General features: G+C 45.8%; 1 long non-coding RNA gene across 1 annotated transcript in view; it reads left to right on the top strand.

Moving 5' to 3' along the window:
- The first annotated feature begins 790 nt into the window (after nucleotides 1-790).
- The window catches only part of LOC310698411, a 162,426-nt gene continuing 142,402 nt past the window's right edge, over nucleotides 791-20,814 (top strand). The window contains exon 1 of the long non-coding RNA XR_014521511.1: nucleotides 791-910. This is a non-coding gene — a long non-coding RNA (uncharacterized lncRNA). The remainder of the gene's footprint in view (nucleotides 911-20,814) is intronic.

Genomic DNA, 20,814 nt, shown 5'->3' with positions numbered 1-20,814 from the left:
ATGTCTACACTGGCTTGGTCATGTCTGCCAAATGGAAGATGATAAGGATATTCCCTATGGGCCTGTTGGCAGACCAACTGCTTATAAAGATGTCTGCAAATGTGACACCCCACAGTGTGTGAATCCCTTGCGGACAACCACAGTGCCTGGAGACAGAAAATCAGGTCGTGTATCCACAGTCATGACCAGAGGAGAAATGCTGGAAGGGACGCAGAAGGAAGAAACATAATGATGTGTCTGTAATAGCAAACCTGGATGCCTTCATTTGCCCCAGCTGCAACAAAACATGTCTGCCCCATACTCTCCTGCATTCTGAATCTTCCATCCCTTTGGAAATACACACTTTGTCTGAATTTTTTTCCGCAATAGCCAAAATCTAGAAGTTCTTATACTATCTAGACCAGGGGTCTGCAACCCGCGGCTCCGGAGCCGCATGTGGCTCTTTTACACCTTTGCCGCAGCTCCGGGGTGGATACTAGCGAGGGGAGGAGGCGCATTGTGCGCCCCGACACTCCCCACTGTGGCGGGCGCTGTACTGGCTGTGACGTCGCATGGGGGCGGTGCGTGTGTTAGTCATGCACCGTCCCGACGTCACCTTCCCGCCCACCCGCCCGCTACATTGTAAGGGGCATGTACGCTGGTCACTGCATTGAAAGGGGGCATGTATGCTGGTCACTGTTTTGAAGGGGAGTGAAGAACACACACACACAAAAAGGTAACTTGTTAATTTAACATTTATTTCTATAAGGAGGAGTAATTCTGAGGGGTCAAACAAAGAAATAATAAAAAGTGAGAAAAAAGTTATTTTTATAATGACGAGTTTTGCGGCTCCCAGTTTTTTTTTCCTTCGGAAACGGGTCCAAGTGGCTCTTTTTGTCTTAAAGGTTGCAGACCCCTGATCTAGACATATGTAAACTTTTCAAGGTTTTCCATTGCTGGGTTACTGAAATCCTAGCTGCGGCTGACATCCGTGTCACAAGCTCATCACAGAAGTACACAAAATTATTCATGGCATGGAGAAACTCATGGACATCCTGAAGCCAACTGTTGGAAGATTCAGTACAGATAAAAGAAATAATTCCTTCATGCATTGCACAGTTAAACAGTAGAATTCACTCCCACAGGAGGCAGTAATGACCACTAACAGAGGATTAGGTAAATTCATGGAGGATAAGGCTATCAGTGTCTATTTGCCCTGGTGACTGATTTCTACCTAAAAAGTTAAAGGTGGTATCCTTTTGAATACCAGTTGCAGGAGGATAGAAGAATGCACTTGTGCTTGAGTCCTGCTTTGGGGCTTTCCACAGGCATCTGGTTGGCCACTGTGGCAACAGGATGATGAACTAGATGGGTCTCTGATGGATCTGACTCAGCAGTCTATTCTTATGTTCTTAAGGCTATAAATGCCTTCAGGCAAGATGCTTCTGAATATCAGCTGCTGGAGGATCATGAGTAGGAGCAGGCTGTTGTGTTCATGTCCAGCTTCTGGGATAGAAAGCCATCTGATTTGCCACTGTGAAAACCGAATAGCCCTTTGGTCTGAACCAGTGCAACTCTTCTTACATTTTTCCTGGTTCTTTGAGGGGGGGAGTCTGGGAACAGGGAAATGGTTGACCCCTTCTCTTCTCACCCAATGTTTTCCCCTGCAAATCCTCCTCTCCTTTGCAGCAATATCTATCATCTATCTATCATCTATCTATCTATCATCTATCTATCTATCTATCTATCTATCTATCTATCATCTATCTATCTCTATCTCTATCTCTATCTCTATCTCTATCTCTATCTCTATCTCTATCTCTATCTCTATCTCTATCTCTCTCTCTCTCTCTCTCTCTCTCTATCTCTATCTCTATCTCTATCTCTATCTCTATCTCTATCTATCTCTCTATCTATCTATCATCTATCTATATCTATCTATCATCTATCTATGTATCTATCTATCTATCATCTATCTATCTATATCTATCTATCTATCTATCTATCTATCTATCTATCTATCTATCTATCTATCATCTATCTATCTATCTATCTATCTATCATCATCTATCATCTATCTATCTATCATCATCATCTATCTATCATCTATCATCTATCTCTCTAACATCTATCTATCCATCCATCTATATCATCTTTCTATCTAGGCCAAATATCTGGAGTTGATCAGCGATGTGCAGTTCCAGCCTCAGTGGTGTCAGAAGAGCTGATGGAGGATCACAGTGTCTCACTTCAAAGCAAACACCTGACACTCTGCAGATGTTTTGGACTACAGCTCCCATCAGCCCCAGCCAGCTGAATTAAAGCCTGCTGGTTGGAAATCCCAGTGACCAGCCTCACACCAACACATGTATGACTGGCCAGATGTACGATTCCTAAGGAGAGATGGTCTTTCAACTTTTCATTTTGTTACAGAACCTTGTAACAGTTTGGCTTCCCCTTTGTTTTTTATTTGGTCTGAAGGAAATCAGACTTTCAAGTACAAGCTTTTAGCTTTGGGGGGGAGGGGAGAGGGAGGAGGAGGGGACGGTTCCCTCCCTTGCAAAAGCAATGATGATGATTTTTTAATATTAAAAAAATGCTGGCAGTTCCGCGCCCCCACACTTATGCACAAACGTAACTGGTTGTTTCAACTTGATCCATGAAGAAAAGAAAGAGCCATTATTGTCATTGTAATTCAAATAAAATGGGGAGGGAAAATACTTATGTGACCATCAAAGTTTCCTAGCATTAGATGAAGAGCAATTTGGGGCAAATTCTGGAGCAGAACATGAATGGCTGGGTGGTCCAGATTTATGTTCTGATATTCTGCTGTCTTTTTCGTGAGTCAAATTGCTTCATTTCCAACTGATTCAGTTTCTTTAATCTATAAAAGGGTGATAGGAACAATAAAATGAATGTGATAATTCTTACTTTGTCTAAATGATCTCAGCAGTAAACTTACAAGACACTTATTTTCCATACAGCTCTAAATATAATTATCTCCAGCCCTTCAGATGCCATCTGTTGAATTCAGTGATTTAGGAAACATCAAGGGGGAATTCTCAATTAAAGTTTCTGTTCAAAGAAAAGGAAAGGGCAGATGCCAGGAGTAGTCAACATGGCCCCCTTTGGATGCTGTTGGATTTACAGTTTCCATCACTCCTGAGCTCCTGACTAGGGGTCATGTTGCCTGGGGCTGATTGGGGTTGGAGACCAGCAACATCTGGATGGCACTAGGTTGGATATCCCTAGCAAATATTAAGGAAAATGAATTGGTACTACCTGCCTAGAGTGAGAATGGCAGATGTAGTTGCAGCAAGAACATATGTTAGACTGGGAAGAGCATCTATCTACCCCATGGTACCTCCCAGGAGTCACACTAGTTAGAAAGCCGCCTGCACCCAAAAGACATAAAACTACAGCACTCACAGTTGCTCACTATAGGAAGCAGGGATGGCCACGAACTTGGATGGCTTTAAAAGAGGACTGGGCAAATTCATGGTGGTAAAGGCTGTCCTTGGCTACTAGCCATGATGGCTATGCTTTGCCTCGCCAGTCAGAAGTAGTACATATTTTTTAATGTTTTAAAAGTGTTTTTATTTTGATGTACTGTGAACAGTGGTTTTTATTTATTTTATTTTATTTTATTTTTGTTTGGAGTGGGACAAATGTTGAGTTGGGGTGGGGATTAGTTTCATTTTAGTATAATTGTTTTTTTGCTGTGTTTTTACTTTTACGATCTTGTTAGGCTACTGTATCATTTGCATTTTGCTTTTTAAGGGGAAAGGGTCAGGGCTGCCTGGGAGTGGGCCTCAGCCAACAGAATGGCTGGGGCAGGTTCCACGGGGCAGAAGCACCGGGACACCTGATCTCAGTGATCACGGGCAGGAGGAGGAGCTACACTAAGACCAGACCATGTCATTACCGGGGAGAAAGGCTTAGTTGTTGTATGAGGACTATCCCTGCCTCCGGGTCTGGTCCTGACCGGAAGGATACTAAAATCAGCAAGGAAGACCCACATGATCTCAAGGTGCTGCTGTGCAATGCCAGGTCAATGATTCACAAGACAGCTATAATCCACGACTTGATTGTGGATGGAGGGCTTGACCTGGCATGTGTGACAGAGACTTGGTTGGATGAAGCAGATCGGCCTGTCCTTGCCGCTGCTTGTCCACCAGGTTTCTCTTACGCACAGCAACCCAGGTCATTTGGGCGGGGAGTGGGGTTTGCAGTGATTTTTAGGAAGTCACTGGCTTGCATCAGGTGTCCTACTCGGAAGACCCAGTTCTCTGAGTGCATGTTCTGGATGTGGGCCATGGTCAGATCACTTCCTGGTGCAACTGGACTTCTGCAGGGAGGTGGGACCTTAATGGATCCAAATGGTAGGGGATGTTTTATCCCATGTTGATGGCATTTTAGCTGATTCCCTGGTGACCCATTGGAATACGGAGTTAACCAGGACTATTGACTGTCTGGCTCCAAAGCGTCCTCTCCGATTGCGTGGAGCCCAGACAGCCCCATGGTTTTCCCTGGAGCTGAGGGTGATGAAACAATCATTGAGACGGCTAGAGTGCTGGTGGCGGAAAACTCATTCTGAATTGGCCCAGACACGGGTTAGAGCTCAATGTCAAGCCTACCAAGTGGTGATGGCGACGGCGAAGAGGACCTTCTTCGCCGCCTCTATTGCATCTGCAGAAAACATCAGCAGGAGACTCTTTCAGGTGGTTCTCAATCTATCGGAACCACCTGCATCACCAGGGTGTGGTTGGGACCCAAGATCTCATGCAATGCTTTTGCAAAGGTTTTTTTTGCAGATAAAGTTTCTCAGAGTCAGAAGGAGGTAGACTCCATTGTGGGAGCAGGGCCAGGGCGGGAGAGTTCCGGAGTCCTGTCTAGTCATGTTACATGGTATCAATTTCAATCTGTTACCTCCGAGGATGTGGACAGGCTGCTTGGATGAGTGAAACTAACCACCTGTCTCCTTGATCCTTGTCCATCCTGGCTGATAAAAGCTGGGAAGGGCTGGGCGATGGGCTCTGTGGGGTGGTGAATGCTTCCCTCTGTGAGGGAACCTTCTCAGGCCCACTGAAAGAGGCAGTCATTAAACTGCTTCTTAAAAAAAACATCTTTAGACCCGGCCAATATGGCCAACTATCGCCCAGTCTCAAATCTTCCATTTTTGGGCAAGGTGATTGAGCAGGTGGTTGCTGAACAATTCCAAGCATGCCTGGAGGATGCAGACCATTTGGAACCCTTCCAATCGGGATTCATGCCTCACCACGGGACTGAAACTGCCTTGGTCACGCTGGTCAATGATGTCCAATGGGCTCGGGACAAAGGTGAGAGCTGTTTCCTAGTTCTATTGGATCTCTCAGCAGCTTTTGATACCATCGACCATAACATCCTTCTAGACTGTCTAGAGGGGCTGGGAGGTGGGGGCACTGTTATACAGTGGTTCCGCTCCTTCCTCCTGGGCCGTGTTCAGAAAGTGGTGATGGGGGATGAGTGTTCAGACCCCTAGGCTCTCACTTGTGGGGTGCCTCTGGGTTCTGTCCTCTCCCCCATGCTTTTTAACATCTACATGAAGCTGCTGGGAGAGATCATCAATATGCGGATGATACCCAGCTCTACCTCTCTTTTAAATCAGAACCAGTGAAGGTGGTGAAGGTCCTGTGTGAGTGTCTGTAGGGATGGATGGTGGCTAATAGATTGAGATTGAATCCTGATAAGACAGAAGGACTGTTTTGGGGGGACAGGCGGCGGGCAAGTGTGGAAGACTCCCTGGTCCTGCATGGGGTAACTGTGCCCTCAAGGACCAGGGGCGCAGCCTGGAAGTAATTTTGGATTCACAGCTGTCCATGGAGGCATAAGTTTATTCTGTGTCCAGGGCAGCTGTGTACCAGCTCCATCTGGTACACAGGCTGAGACCCTACCTGCCCGCAGACTGTCTTGCCAGAGTGGTGCATGCTCTAGTTATCTCCTGCTTGGACTACTGCAATGCGCTCTACATGGGGTGACTCGGAAACTGCAATTGATCCAGAATGCGGCAGCTAGACTGGTGACTGGGAGAGGCTGCCGAGACGACTGGTCTTGAAAATATCTTCATTGGCTCCCAGTACGTTTCCAAGCACAATTCAAAGTGTGCTGACCTTTAAAGCCCTAAACGGCCTCTGTCCCATATACCTGAAGGAGCCTCTCCACCCCCATCATCCAGCCCGGACACTGAGGTCCAGCACCGAGGGCCTTCTGGCAGTTCCCTGCCAGAAGCCACACTGGAGAGCCAGTGTGGTGTAGTGGTTAAGAGCGGTAGTCTCGTAATCTGGGGAACCGGGTTCGCGTCTCCACTCCTCCACATGCAGCTGCTGGGTGACCTTGGGCCAGTCACACTTCTTTGAAGTCTCTCAGCCCCACTCACCTCACAGAGTGTTTGTTGTGGGGGAGGAAGGGAAAGGAGAATGTTAGCCGCTTTGAGACTCCTGAAGGGGAGTGAAAGGCGGGATATCAAATCCAAACTCTTCTTCTTCTTCTTCTTCTTCTGCAAGAAGTGAGGTTACAGGGAATCAGGCACAGGGCCTTCTCAGTAGTGGCGCCTGCCCTGTGGAACACCCTCCCAGCAGATGTCAAGGCAATAAGCAACTATTTTACTTTTAAAAGACAACTGAAGGTGGCCCTGTTTAGGGAAGTTTTTTATGTTTGATGCTGTATTGTTTTTAATATTCGGTTGGAAGTTGCCCAGAGTGGCTGGGGAAACCCAGCCAGATGGGTGGGGTATGTATAAATAAATAAATAAATAAAGCATCCTCCTGATTACCAGTTGCTGGAAACCACAGGAGAGGAGAGTGCTCTCGTGCTTGAATCCTGTTTGTGGGCTTCCCATGGTGGCATCTGTTTGGCCACTGTGAAAACAGGATGCTGGGCTGGATGGGCCAAGGTCCCGATCCAGCACAGCTCTTCTTATGTTCTTACTAAAAACATGTGGTTACCAAATATATGCCTGGTAGCCTGTTTTGAGGGTTCACAGGAATAGTTCCCGCTTCTTAGTGAGAACCATTGTGTGGTACATTGGGCTTGGGACTTAGACCACATAGAATTGTCATCTGGTGCCCACTCAGCCATGAAACTCACTGGGTAACCTCCTGGAAGAAAGATGAGATATAGATGTAATGTAATACAGTGGTGCCCCACAAGACGAATGCCTCGCAAGACGGAAAACTCGCTAGACGAAAGAGTTTTCCGTTTTGGAGGTGCTTCGCAAAACAAATCTCCTATGGGCTTGCTTTGCAAGACGAAAATGTCTTGCGAGTTCCTGCGGGGTTTTTTCCCTCCCCCCCCCCCAAGGGGGAAGCTGCTAAGCTGCTTATCAGCTGATCCGATCAGCCGATAAGCCGCTAAAAGCTGCTAAAAGCCGCTAATAGCGCTAATCCGCTAATCCGTCAATGGGCTTGCTTCGCAAGACGAAAAAACCGCTAGACGAAGAGAATCACAGAACGGATTCTTTTCGTCTTGCGAGGCACCACTGTACATAAAATGCTGTGAATGTCTGGAAACTCAGATATATGCCTATACGTACCAGCGTTCATCGACACCTAAGTGGAGGAGCATTTCTTTGTTTTTAGATACTTGTGAAATTCATCTAAGATTCACCTGCATTGAGATGTGCCAGCATTCCTTCTAAAATACCGTATTTTTCGCTTCATAAGACGCATCTGACAATAGGACGCTCATAGTTCTTAGAGGAGGAAAACAAGAAAAAATATTCTGAACGAAACAGTGGATGTATGATTTTTTGGGTGCAGGCTGTAGCCATGGACATGCTATGTGATCTGATGGTGAATTTGGGGACCCAATGCAAAAATACTGAGGATCCATGCTTTGTAACCACATTTTTGCACCATTGCAACCCCAGGAAACAGTGGATGCGTGATTTTTTTGGTGCAGGCTGTAGCCATGGACATGCTATGTGATTTGATGGTGAATTTGGGGTGACCCAATGTAAAAATCCTGAGGATCCATGGGCTTTAACCTCCTCCTTCTCAGGCAGCCTCCGCTAGCATCCCTTATCTCTCTCCCGATCCCACCGATCAGCTGCTTCCTTTCAACACTCCCTTCCCTCTTGTTTGCCTTAGTGTCTTTTCCTTAGCTGGAGCAGTTTTTTGCTCCTCCTTTTCTTCTAATTTCTCTCCTCATTGATTTAGTCTTCCTGTTTCTGCCCTTTGCAAGTTTGCTGTCTTTACCTTCCCCCTCCCAGGCAGCCTCCTTTATTGCTAGCATCCCTTATCTCCGTCCCCGATCGCTTGCTGATTAGTGGCTTTGTTTCCACACCCACTTCCCTCTTTTTTTTTTTTTTAAAAAAAAAGCATGATCTGCTTTTTGCCCCTGGGCAATTCGGCTCCAGGGACCACACATTCGCTCCATAAGACGCACAGACATTTCCCCTCACATTTTAGGAAGAAAAAAGTGCGTCTTATGGAGTGAAAAATACGGTAGATTTCTAGGAGTTCCACCCTGTTCTCTTGAATGCTCTTCTGTCTCTTAGATGCCTGAGGAACGATTCTCTCTGTGCATGCTTTGAAGAGGTCCCTTCATTATTAATTAATTCTTGTGCCCAGAGGCTGTACTGGCTTTGAAAACCAGATTCTGGAAACTGAACCCTGGCTCAAATTAAAATGCTGCCGCTCAGATTCCCAGAAGAGAGCTGCCACTCCCTGCATCACCAGCAACAACTACCTCCCCAACTTGGAATCTTCCAGACTGTGATTGGATGGATGGTCTACCCTCAATGCTCCACCCCTCATGATAATGGAAACAACGTCTCCATCATTTCCCCCAGCTGCTTTCCTTACACACACCCTTTTAAAGCTTTAATATTTTACAATCCCAGAGTACATAAACTTTAACATAGCATTTCAGAAGCTAACATAATGAAGTATATGCAGCCAATGTCACACTTAGAAGGCAGGAGAGAACAGAAAAGGAGGTTTAGACCATCATATGGATGATGAGCACGTTGTTACTGATAGCAACCCAGAAACTTTGCACCCCAGTTTAAGGGAATCTCCATCATTTCTATAGTATAGCTCTTATGTCTTCAGGCACAAAATTCTTGCAATTGTTGCTTTGGTTAAGATGCTGAGATCTGTTGGTTTTATGGCTTGCACCCAATTAAATAAACCTTAAGTCATGAAGTTGTATGACATTTTAGCTGATTAATTCATTTTAAAAATTAATTGATAGTTTTCCTATGGATTAAAACAATTGTTCGGAAGCAAAAAGAGAGATACATGTACAGTGGCACCTCGGGTTACATAGGCTTCAGGTTACATATGCTTCAGGTTACAGACTCCGCTAACCCAGAAATAGTGCTTCAGGTTAAGAACTTTGCTTCAGGATGAGAACAGAAATCGTGCTCCAGCGGCGCGGTGGCAGCAGGAGGCCCCATTAGCTAAAGTGGTGCTTCAGGTTAAGAACGGTTTCAGGTTAAGAATGGACCTCCAGAACAAATTAAGTTCTTAACTCGAGGTACCACTGTATGTGTTGTCTTAGACACAGCAAGAAAGAAGGGGAAATATCCCTTTTAGGATGGTGCTTGTCATTTACTGATGGTGATGATGGTTCTGGTTTTCTCCCCAATACCAGTTGTCCCATTAATAGGGAGCACTTCTAGTTGATTAAATGTTTGTACCCCACGTAATCTAGCAAGTTAACCAATCAATAGTGCAATCCTATGCATGTTTATTCATAAATAAGTCCCTATAAATTTAATGAGACTCCCAGTTATGTGTACTGTATTTAGATTTGCAGCCTTGATTAACAGCCCTGGAGGAGGCTGCAACATTGTCCAGACTTTAAGCTCATCATGTTTTCGGTAAATGGATAGTGGAACCGGGCTGGTTAGCTCCACCCTCTGCAACGGTGCGTCCTCTGGACCATTCCCCTTACACACTCAAACATGTGTCAAGGGCTCTCGCATGCATGCAATGGCAACCCTTTTCCCAGGTGCAATCGAACAGAGAGATGTTGGGGGCTTAGACCCAAGGGATGTCTGCTGGGTCCTATTTCCTATTCATGCATTCAATGTTATTCAGTGTTCCCAGTGCATTCAGCTCCAGACAGCTAATGTGGGAGCTTCACCCAGAAAAGGGTGCTGCATAGTACTTTGCTCCTGCCCTCTTAGAGCTGTGACAAAAGAAACCTGCACAAACAAAAATCCCAAGTTTATTCCCTGCCGCTCACCTAATTTTACAATTTAGCCATTTAAAATGGTACAGGTTTGAAGCTGTGCTAGGAATAAAATACTGCTGCTGCTACTGCAACTGATACTACCACTGCTAATCATCACCACCACCACCACCCTATGTTGACCTTAAGATAAAATCCTGTGCTATTGAAGCCCCTGGATGGAGGGACCTGCATCTATTTTAACTGGCCACTGGATACAAAAGAATTAAAATCTGATTGACACTGAACCATGATAGATGCTGTGTATCTGAATATCTTATATGAGCTGGTACTGGACATGTTCTCTTCTCCAAATCTGAGATTGGCCCAAGCAGTGGGCAGAAGTAGCTCTGACAGCCTGACATTCCGTTCCACATGCAACTTGGCTTGCTCTGATGCTGGAATGCTAGGCTTGGCTGCGATGTAAACTTCACTCCCCAGGTTTCGACTCTTTTATGCAAAATGCCCCATTTTCATATTTTTCTTCCAATCCATGTGTCTTCAACTATATATGTGCCAGCTTTCTGGCAGTCTTGGACGTATCTTGGCTATTTTGGGGTACAGTCTGAGACTCCTGTTTACAAGAAGAGGGATAGGAAACTCTTTCTAGACTTTCTAGACTTGTGTAATAATCACGGGTGGCTATTTGGGGAGGGGGAGGGGGCTATGTGCGTATCACATGCCAGATTCCTAGCTAGTGTAGGAGTAGATTAGCCATTTGGGATTGCACGTCGAGTCTCCTGTTTTGAAAGCAGAGAGAAGCACATGTCTCCATTCCCAGATTTTTCTAGTAATTCTTTCCAGAGGGGTTGCTGTCATTCAGCCAAAACAGCAAAGGGTCTGGTGACACCTTAATGACTAACAAACTTCTTATGGTATAAGTTTTACTTTGCTAATATTTAAGATGTTGGAGGGGGGCATTTTTTGTTATTCCAGTATTAATTCAGTATCTCTTGGGCTGGGTCTGTGTCGAATTTCAGGACTTCAGTTCACTGGAATGCATACAACTGTTGATATCCCACCAGGGAGAGAGGGATGTAGACTGGCATGCCTGTGTGCAGAAAAACAGAATATTTTTTTAATACTTGGTTGGCATCCTTCTGTCTCAGGAAACGATGGAAGGGTGCACCTTCTGGGGTGAAATCAAATTGTTGGAAGATTACATCACCTGCTGTGGCTGTAGAGACTGGATCTGGGGATTGCATGTTTTGTTGCAGCTGGGGAAGATGAAGGCGTCCGGTTGTGCTGCTGCAGGTGCACCATGGCGTTTCTTCACTCTTTCCTCCTCCCAGTGGTCATTCCTCCTCTGGAGACTGCTGTGGATACACAATCTGACTGCCTGTCTCCAGGCACTGGGCTCATCTCCAAGGGATTCCCACATGGTGGCGTTAATGTTGCCAGCCTTCATGTCACATTTTCAGACATCTTTGAAATACAGAGTTGGTCTGTCAATAGGCCTGGTGCCTGAAGCCAGCTCATCATAGTGCACATCCTTAGGGATCCTGCCATCTTCCATTTGGTGGACATGACCAAGACAGTGTGGACGTCGCTGAGGCAGGAGTGTGAACGAGCTGGGAATGTGGGCTTGGAAGGGCATATCCTTGTTTGAGACTCTGTCCTACTATGTGATGCCTAAAGCAGCATGTGTGGAAGGCATTGAGATGTCACTTCTGGTGGTTGTAAGTTGCCCATTACTCGCTTACATGAAGCAGTGTGCTCAACACACAAGCCTGATAGATCTTCACCTTGGTATTGGATGTTAGCATCACATTCTTCCATACCCTTTTGGAGAGAGCCATTGCCATAGCTGCCTTGCCTATACACTTTTCCACCTCAGCGTTGATGGAGAGGTTGCTGGTTATGGTGCAGCCCAGGTAAACAAAATCATTTACCACCTCAAGCATGGAGTGCTGGGGATGTCCTGACCCAGGATGTTGGTCTTTGTCAGCCTGGTAGTAAGGTCAAACCTTCTGCAGGCTTGGCCAAAATGGTTGATAAGCCTCTGCAGAGTTTCCTCAGAGTGCACTGTCATAATCTACAAACATATCTCAGATAAAGTCCCACCACACATTTTTCTTGGCATGGACACATGCCAGATTGAACAGACTCCTGCCACTCCTCGAATGAAAGTACACACCGTCTTCAGTTGAGCTGAGCATGCCAAAGAGAGTTGGGGCAAGAAAATAGCCCTTTTCCACACTGCTGTTTATAGGGAAGGCGTCCAAGGATGAGTTGGCATATTGGACGGTGCCACACATGTTCTCATGGAAGGCCACAATCATCTTGTGAAGCTTAGGTAGGCATCCTATCTCGTTGAGCAGCATGAAGAGTCCTTTTCGGCTGATGAAGACAAAGGCCTTCATCTGGTTTATGAAAGCAATGTACAAGGGGCGCCTCTGCTCTCAGCATTTCTCCTGCAAATGGCGCAGGGAGAAAATCATGTTGACTGCTGACCTCTGAACTCTAAAGCAGTGTCTCTCCAGGGTTTCAGGCAGGAGGTATTTCCAGCCCTAACTGCAATTCCTGGGTGCATAGTGTGTGCACTACCATCGAGTTATGTAGCCCTTCCCCAACCCAATAGCTCTTGAAACCTTTAATATATATTTTTAAAGCACCCATTATGGGAATTACTCAGCTATTACATGTAAGGGTGTTGCTCAAACGCAGGCAATCCCAATCTGCGTGGGGATTGTGTTCTGCATCATCACACGCAATGATGGAGCATGTATAAGCCCACCCCATTATACCCTGTTATGCCCCCTTTTCCTGCCACTTCCAGGTTTGCAGTGGTGAATATGTGCACGGTTGTGCGTGCTTTGAACGTGTGCAAAATGGCCGTTGCCTGTAATTAAAGATGTGGTGGTCCCAGGTTTCATATTAGCCTAATCTACAGCTGGCTAACTTTTGGCTCTGCATATGATTCCGAACTACTCCCCTTAGCCCTGACCACTGAGCATGCTTGCTGGGACTGACGTGAGTTGGATTCCCCACCATTTAAACCTTTTCACCTTTCTAAGCAAGATCACCAGAGATAGCATGTTTGTGAAGACTGTCTATATAAATGCCTTGGTGTTAATGGCTCATTTCCCCCTCCTTCTGCACAGCAGGCTGGTTGGAAACAACCAGTCACACATTGGATGAAGCCCCATATTTATGTGCTAAATCCTTGCCCTTGATTCTTTTTCAGCTTTGAAGTGCTGTGTTGGGTCAAATTCCACACACAGTGTATAAAATCAAAACTCATTAAAATTGAAAAAGAACTTGCTTCAATATGTAAGAGATCAATTCCCAGCCCCACCCCTAATATTAAAATGATATCCAGTGAAGAATTATGAACTGACTGGATGGAGAATTGGCTTCAGTATGGCTTGGATGTTCTTCAGTGCTTCAGTCTGGACTGACGGTTATCAGCAATTCCTCCTTGAAAAAGAAACTGGGGGTGTATGTAACTGCAGTCACAAATGGTGGCATCAGATTCTTTTAATTTCTAAATGCATTATGCAAATATGCAGAAAAGCAATAAAGCAATAGTAGCCCTAATATTATACCAGGAATATTTATTGACCAATAGATGAGGTGGGTTTGGGGGCTCAGTCTAGATGCTGCCCTGAGTCCCTTGCAATTCTTCGGATCCTGTATTTGTGGGGGTTGAATGTATGAGAGAGCAAGCTTGCCAATCCAGTCCCTCTGTCTAAGCAATGACTTTGGCTAACTTCTTAAGCACCACAATTAGCATAACTAAATACAGTCGTACCTTGGAAGTCGAATGGAATCTGTTCCGGAAGCCCATTCAACTTCCAAAACTTTCAGAAACCAAAGCATGGCTTCTGAATGGCTGCAGGAAACTCCTGCAGCCAATCGGAAGCCATGGAAGCCCCATCAGACATTTGGCTTTCAAAAATAGTTCATAAACTAGGACAGTCACTTCCAGGTTTGCGGCGTTCAGGAGCCAAAATGTTTGAGAACTAAGCTGTTTGAAAACCAAGGTACGACTGCAGTAGCATAGAACAAATGCTTGGGCCTCCCCCTCCCCACACTCACCTAGCTGCTAGGTAGGAGAACAGCGGCCAGCATGATGAGGCTGAGCTGAGCTGGAAGCAAGCTGGAAGCTGGATACACAGAGACTTGCTTGCTCTGTGCTGCATCCAAACTGTGACTTAGGGGGCTGGTGCTGTGAGCCCCTCCATCCTATGCTCATGTTGTATTTATGTGTTCATAAAACCACACATCCTAAAGATACTGCAGTCTCCATTGACCTTCCTTCCAAGGAAACTGAATCCTGGAACCTACTGTTCACTGATTTTGGTGTCAGCCTGGGTAGTTCAATTGGTTAGAGCGTGGTGCTGATAATATCAGGGTTGCAGGTTCAATCCCCATATAGGACATAGTCCTGCATTGCAGGGGGTTGGACTAGATGATCCTCAGGGTCCCTTCCAACTCTATGATTCTATGTAATGAGGCTTCCCCCCCCCCCGCCAGAACTCACAAGAACTCAGTTGGGCACCATTGTCATTACAAGAAAACAAATGAGGTGTTCATGGTGAGTTCCAGCACCTCTTTCTCTAGAAAAATAACACTGCATACAACAATATTCTTGATGGCCCACTGGTGTTTCCAGAGGTAAAGGAAGAAGATGAAGAAGTCACCTTTGTGAATTTGCGTAAGCCACCTTGAGTCTTGGTCTGGGGAAAAGATGGGATATAATTAAATATAAATGTACTACTACTACTACAACAGTCACACCTCGGGTTGAAGTAGCTTCGGGATAAGTATTTTCGGGTTGCGCGCTGCGGCGACCCAGAAGTAATGGAGTGTGTTACTTCCGGGTTTCGCCGCTCGCGCATGCGCGTGGACGCAGGTTGCATTCGCTTCTGGATGCGAACGGGGCTCCAGAACGGATCCCGTTCACATCCAGAGGTACCACTGTACTACTAAAATAGCTGGGAGGAGCTGAATGAAGCAGATACAAATGAAAACATATTGATTATCCATGAGACAGCCACTTTGAATTGCTCTAGCCAAATATTGCTTATTGTCTTCTGTTCTCTTTGCTTTTCCCACCCAGATATGAGGTTGGAACTACAACCAAGGGCAAAGAGCAACTGAATATTTGAGTTGGAATAATGTGGTCTGCTGGCTATTTCCACCCATTCCTTTCCAGATGCTGTAGCACTTGCATAGCTCGTGTTGGATATTTTATGCTGTTCTTAGCATCATGAAACCATGCTGCTGGAATGCACTTGAGAGCTATCTAATTCAGCCCACAGGCAGTAAGGCAAGATCTTCAATGAAATTCCCATGGCACTGAACAACACCTTTCCCTCCCCCCCCCCCCATGGTCCCAAGGAATAAACTACTTTCTGGAAACAACCACAAAGGCAGGACTGGAGCAATTGTAATCTGGTGCCCCCAGCGCCCACTTTCCCGAGCTGCTCCAGAAAGATAATGTGGCCAAAGGTACCAAAAGCTATGGAGAGATGAAAGAGAACAAACTTGGTCACACTCCCTCCATCTCTCTCCTAGCAAATGTCCTCAATATAGGCACCAACTCCTAGAGGCCCAGGTCTCTTCAGCCCCTCTCCATCAAAATATTTGAGGGGGCCAGGTTCCCCAACCCAGTTGATGGGCATTGCTGCCTTTCTCTCTCCCCCCCCCCTCCACATTTGTACTTCATTTCCCAGCAAGCCCTGTAAAAGAACTTGTAAGAGGGTTGCTGGGTGACAAGAGAGCTGGGATTGGCCAAAAACCTCCAACATAGTTTCTTACAGCTCTTGTGATTAGAGCAGAGGCAGAGGCACAGAGAATGCAAACCGCTTGCTCTGCGGGGAGGGTTCACAGAGCTCCTGGTTGCCTATAATTTTAAAAATTAAACTAGGACTGCACTCAATTAAATGCCTCCTACATTTGCAATTTCAACCACAACAGACATACATTGTCCAGAGCTTTGCCATTTACTTTCAACTCTCCTTTCTGCTGTCCCTTTTATCCTCCCCACCCTCCCTCCAACATCACTGTCCTTGTCTGTGCTCCCCTGCACAATATTTTATTCAAGATGGCAGCTCTGGTTATCAACCAGAGCAACCAAGGTGGTTTCAGGCCTATGTTTCAGCCCTGAAACTAGACTGGAATGGGTCCAGATAACTGGTTTCCCCCCAAGTATGCCTGAAGATGGGCTGACATCTTTCTATTCTCCCCACCCCCCATATTGATATTTAATGCAAATTTATAAAAGAAGAAGAAAAGACTCAAGTGGGAAAGAGGGGAGGGGAAGAAGGTGTCTTTAGGCAACCTCCTGGTTTAGAATAGGCAGTGCTTTTTTTAGTGGGTACTCAAGTGTATGGAGTACTGGCACCTCTTTTTTGTTGTTAAATATTGTGGCACTTACTGTAACAACTTCATGGTGAGTACCGGCACCTATTTTTCTAAAAAGAAAGCACTGAGAGTCTTGATGAGGGAAAACGTTAGTTCAGTTCAGTTTGCAATTAAAAGTGTGCCTAAATAATTCACATCATCTGGAACAATAACCAATGTGAAAAGCACCTATCTTTTGGAATCTGTGCTTTTCCAGATTTTGCAGTGCGGTTCCCCAGCCAAGTAACGTATACAAAAATGCATATGCCATGGTATTAAGCGTGCATGAAAATACATTAGTGAAAATAACATGCATAAAAGCTTGATGACAGGGGGTGCTGCATGCAAAGAGAGTACAGTGGTACTTTGGGTTAAGTACTTAATTCGTTCCGGAGGTCCGTTCTTAACCTGAAACTGTTCTTAACCTGAAGCACTACTTTAGCTAATGGGGCCTCCCGCTGCCGCCATGCAATTTCTGTTCTCATCCTGAAGCAAAGTTTTTAACCTGAGGTAATATTTCTGGGTTAGCGAAGTCTGTAACCTGAAGCGTCTGTAACCTGAAGCGTATGTAACCCGAGGTACCACTGTATACATGAGGCAAATAATTTAGGCAAATGCATTAAAAAGTGTACACTGTGTTGTGGGGGTGGGGATGCACTAAGGGGCTGGTGAATTTTCATGAGGACTGATGTGGAAATGTGGAGGAAAGGACTAAAGAATGGGAAAAAATGTAGAACAGTAGAAAGCAAAATTAATAGGTTTGCCCAACCCTGGTTCACTCCATTCATTTAAAGCACATGAAATCCCCACAAAGGAATCCTGGGAACTTTAGTTCCTCTTAACCAAGATCCAATTTCTAGCATCCTTAAGTTACAATTCCCAGCACCCTTGAACTACAGTTCCCAGGATATTTTGGTATGGATCTTCCCTATATGACGCAGTTGGTGTGAAAAGTGACAGCAGGAAAGGCCTGTAGTTTATGAGCTTCCCAAAGGCCTCTGATTGGCCACTTCGGGGGAAAAGGAGCCTCAATTAGATGGTGATGCAGGAGAGTTTCTCTTATGTTCCTCTTATGTTCTTTAGAACAGCAGGACAAAATCAGTCTTAAACAGGGGTCAGCGATTTTTTTCAGCCACTGTGCCTCAGACCTTGTGGGGGGCCAGACTATATTTTGAAGGGGAAAAGTGAGCAAATTCCTATGCCCCACAAATAACTTAGAGGTGCATTTTAAATAAAAGGACACATTCTACTCATGTAAAAACATGTTGATTCCTGGACCATCCGCAGGCTGGATTGAGAAGGCGATTGGGCCGCATCTGGCCCATGGGCCTTAGGTTGCCTACCCATGGTCTTAAGGTCAGCAGCTAGGCGCATTGCTGACTGCATTAAAAAAAACCTATCCTATGTCCTTTTTTCCTTTATTTTAAATTTGTGAATCTATCACAGCAAAACAGGGTAGGGAAAAATGTGTGAGAAAGAGCGGGAGGCTCTACAGAACGAGTCATAAACATGTGGCATGCTGTGAGCTGTGAAAAATGAATCAGTTAAATATTAAAGGTTCCTGTGTGCCAGAAAGCCCTTGCCCACAGAGGAGGTTGGCTACTGCATCTCTGCGTGATTCACTGCTGCAATCTCACCTCCAAGTGAAGTCAGGTCGTTCTGCCATGCCTCATTGGGTTTGATTAGAAGTTTATTTCCCACCCTCAGAAAAGGCCTGCAGCCACATCTCTGCATAAATCACTGCACTGGGCTTGTTGGATCCTAATCAGCGTTGTGTGCAGAACTCATCTGAGAATGAATTGTTTTTTAAATCCTTTGCACTGTAAAAGGGAATCCCTCCAGGAGCAAAGACTGCCTCCAACCTTAATTTAGACTTTAAAGCACACATTGCTTTAACCCTTCCTAAATTCTCATTGACTGACATAAAAAAGCAGGCCAAATGCATACAGCACTGTCCACCAACCTGACACTGTCCAGATGTTTTGGACTACAAAAGCTCCAGCCAGCATGACCATATGATGCTGGGGCTTATGGGAGTTGCAGTCCAAAATATCCACAAGGTTGTCAAAGGCTAGTAAAGAGAATGCCAGGCCTCTTGTGGGTGAGAAGCAATTTGGCTGTGTTGGGAGAACCCAGTGGGATGTCTGTGCCACCTTCCTACTCTGCTCATGAATTTCTCAGAAGAAGCTTCTAGCTGGCCACTATTGAGGAGAGTTTACTGGCCCAGATCAACCATGATCCTGCAAGGCAGTCTGTTTGTTCCAAAGCAGGGAGGCGAAACACGCAAGGCTGATGATGCCTGCTCCCTTCCATCTGGCCCTTGAGGAAAAAGAATCACCAGCGGCAGCACCTGTGCTATAGTGGCAAAACTTGTTTTTATCACCATGGATACAGAAAAGTATTGGCTACTCCTTTTCCAAAATAATTAAAGGGGGGGGGTGAATCAAGGATCTTTTCTGCAGTTGCTGGGACACCCATGGACCATCATTGTTAGCTATTATCTGGCTCCATCAAGTGGAAAACACTAATAAGATTAAAGTCAAGACATGGAAATTATGCTGTTTTCACAAGTCTCAAAACACTTGTAGTGACACCTTTGAGATTCTTTGATCCAGTTTCAAACATGAGGTTCTCCACCCGAAAAAAATATTGTTAGAACAGGAAGAAAATGAAGCGAGACCTGTTTTAACCTTGGTGAAGGCCGGGTTTTGACACAGAAGCAGCCTTGATCACAAAGGCCAGTGCAACCATTGGGCAGAAAGACGCAACTACTTCAGGTGGCAGTTGCTGTGGGGTGGCAGCAGGGCCACCTCCTTGGCTGTTCCCCTTCACTGGACAGCAGTAGTGGGAGTGCCCCACACCCCTTGAACTGGCTAGTAGCCCTCAGGGCTGGGAGAATGCTGCTATCCAGTTGCCACTATTCAAGTTTGAGTCAGCACTCAGTCCAGTCACCTTCTGAAAATGGAATCATAGAATCATAGAATTGTAGAGTTGGAAGGGACCGTCATTTGGTCCAGCCCTCTGCAATGCAGGAATGGGAGACACCATCTTAACCTTTGCCTCAAGCAGCAAAATGTCTTGGGCCAGCTCTGTTAGTCATGCTGACTCTGTTAGTCATGCATCCTTTATTGTAAGAGTGACAGTGGAAGGGTGGCCCTGCTGATTCTCCTTGACATCCTTTGATCCCATTGACCACAATATTATGCTAGAGTGACTTAGTGGATTGGCACAGATTACTGAAGCCAGGCTATCCTATTCTAGGAATGACCATAACTGTGGTGATTGGGTTGCCAGACCTCAAGGGTTGATCTGAAGTCTACAGGTACGCCTGGTCCCCTCCAGGTGGCAGGTGAGAGCTTGAATCTCCAAGTGAGTGAGTGAAAGAAGAGGAGGAGGAAAACTGTGCATGCAGCTAAGGTTCTCAGATTTGGGTCCTGAAATCTCAAGGTCTGGGATGTTCCTGACCTCACAACCCTAGTGATGAACGAGATGCAACTCAAAGTAGGTACCACCACTGATGTTACCTGGGCCTCCAGTGGCAGAATGAGGCAAAGTGTGAGTGCCACCACGGACTGTTACAAGAGGAAGGAGCAGGGAGAAAGTAAAATAAAAACAGTGCAAGGTAGAGGGACCCTTTTCACTAGTCCAGTCTGGTGGCCATGCCTTCTCCCTGGATCCTCCATCCCCCCCTTCACCCCACCCACCCCTTGCTCTGTGCTGGAACCAAAGCTGCGACTAATGGAGAAGCAAGATCTGTTGGGGCGTTAATGCTGTGAGACCCTCTGTCCTATGCTCAGGCTGTATATATGTGCAAATAAAAACATATACAGTGGTACCTCTTGGATACGAACGGGATCCGTTCCGGAGCCCCGTTCACATCCTGAAGTAAATGTAACACGTGACTGCACGTCTGCCCGTGCGTAGGTCATGTTTCGCTGCTTCCGCACATGGGCATGATGTCATTTTGAGCGTCTGCACATGCGTGAGCAGTGAAACCCGGAAGTAACGTGCTCCACTACTTTTGGGTCGCCGCGGAGAGCAACCTGAAAATATTCATCCCGAAGCTACTTCAGCCCGAGGTATGAGTGTATCCTAAAGACACCACCACTAACCTTCATTCCAAGAAAACTGAACCTGGAAAAGTGCATTTTGTTTACATTCACTGCACAAGTCTGGCTGCTTTCTTTGTGATACCTGCTAGCCTTAACATCAAGCAAAGGCATCTATGAAGCCTGCTGGTGGTGTCTATTATTTATTTGATAAAGA

Source organism: Podarcis liolepis (genome assembly GCF_965112155.1).
Source record: "Podarcis liolepis genome assembly, chromosome: Z".
In the NCBI taxonomy this organism is placed as follows: Eukaryota; Metazoa; Chordata; class Lepidosauria; order Squamata; family Lacertidae; genus Podarcis; species Podarcis liolepis.
The sequence above is the reverse complement of the archived record's forward strand: the minus strand, read 5'-3'. Positions and strand labels throughout refer to the sequence as shown.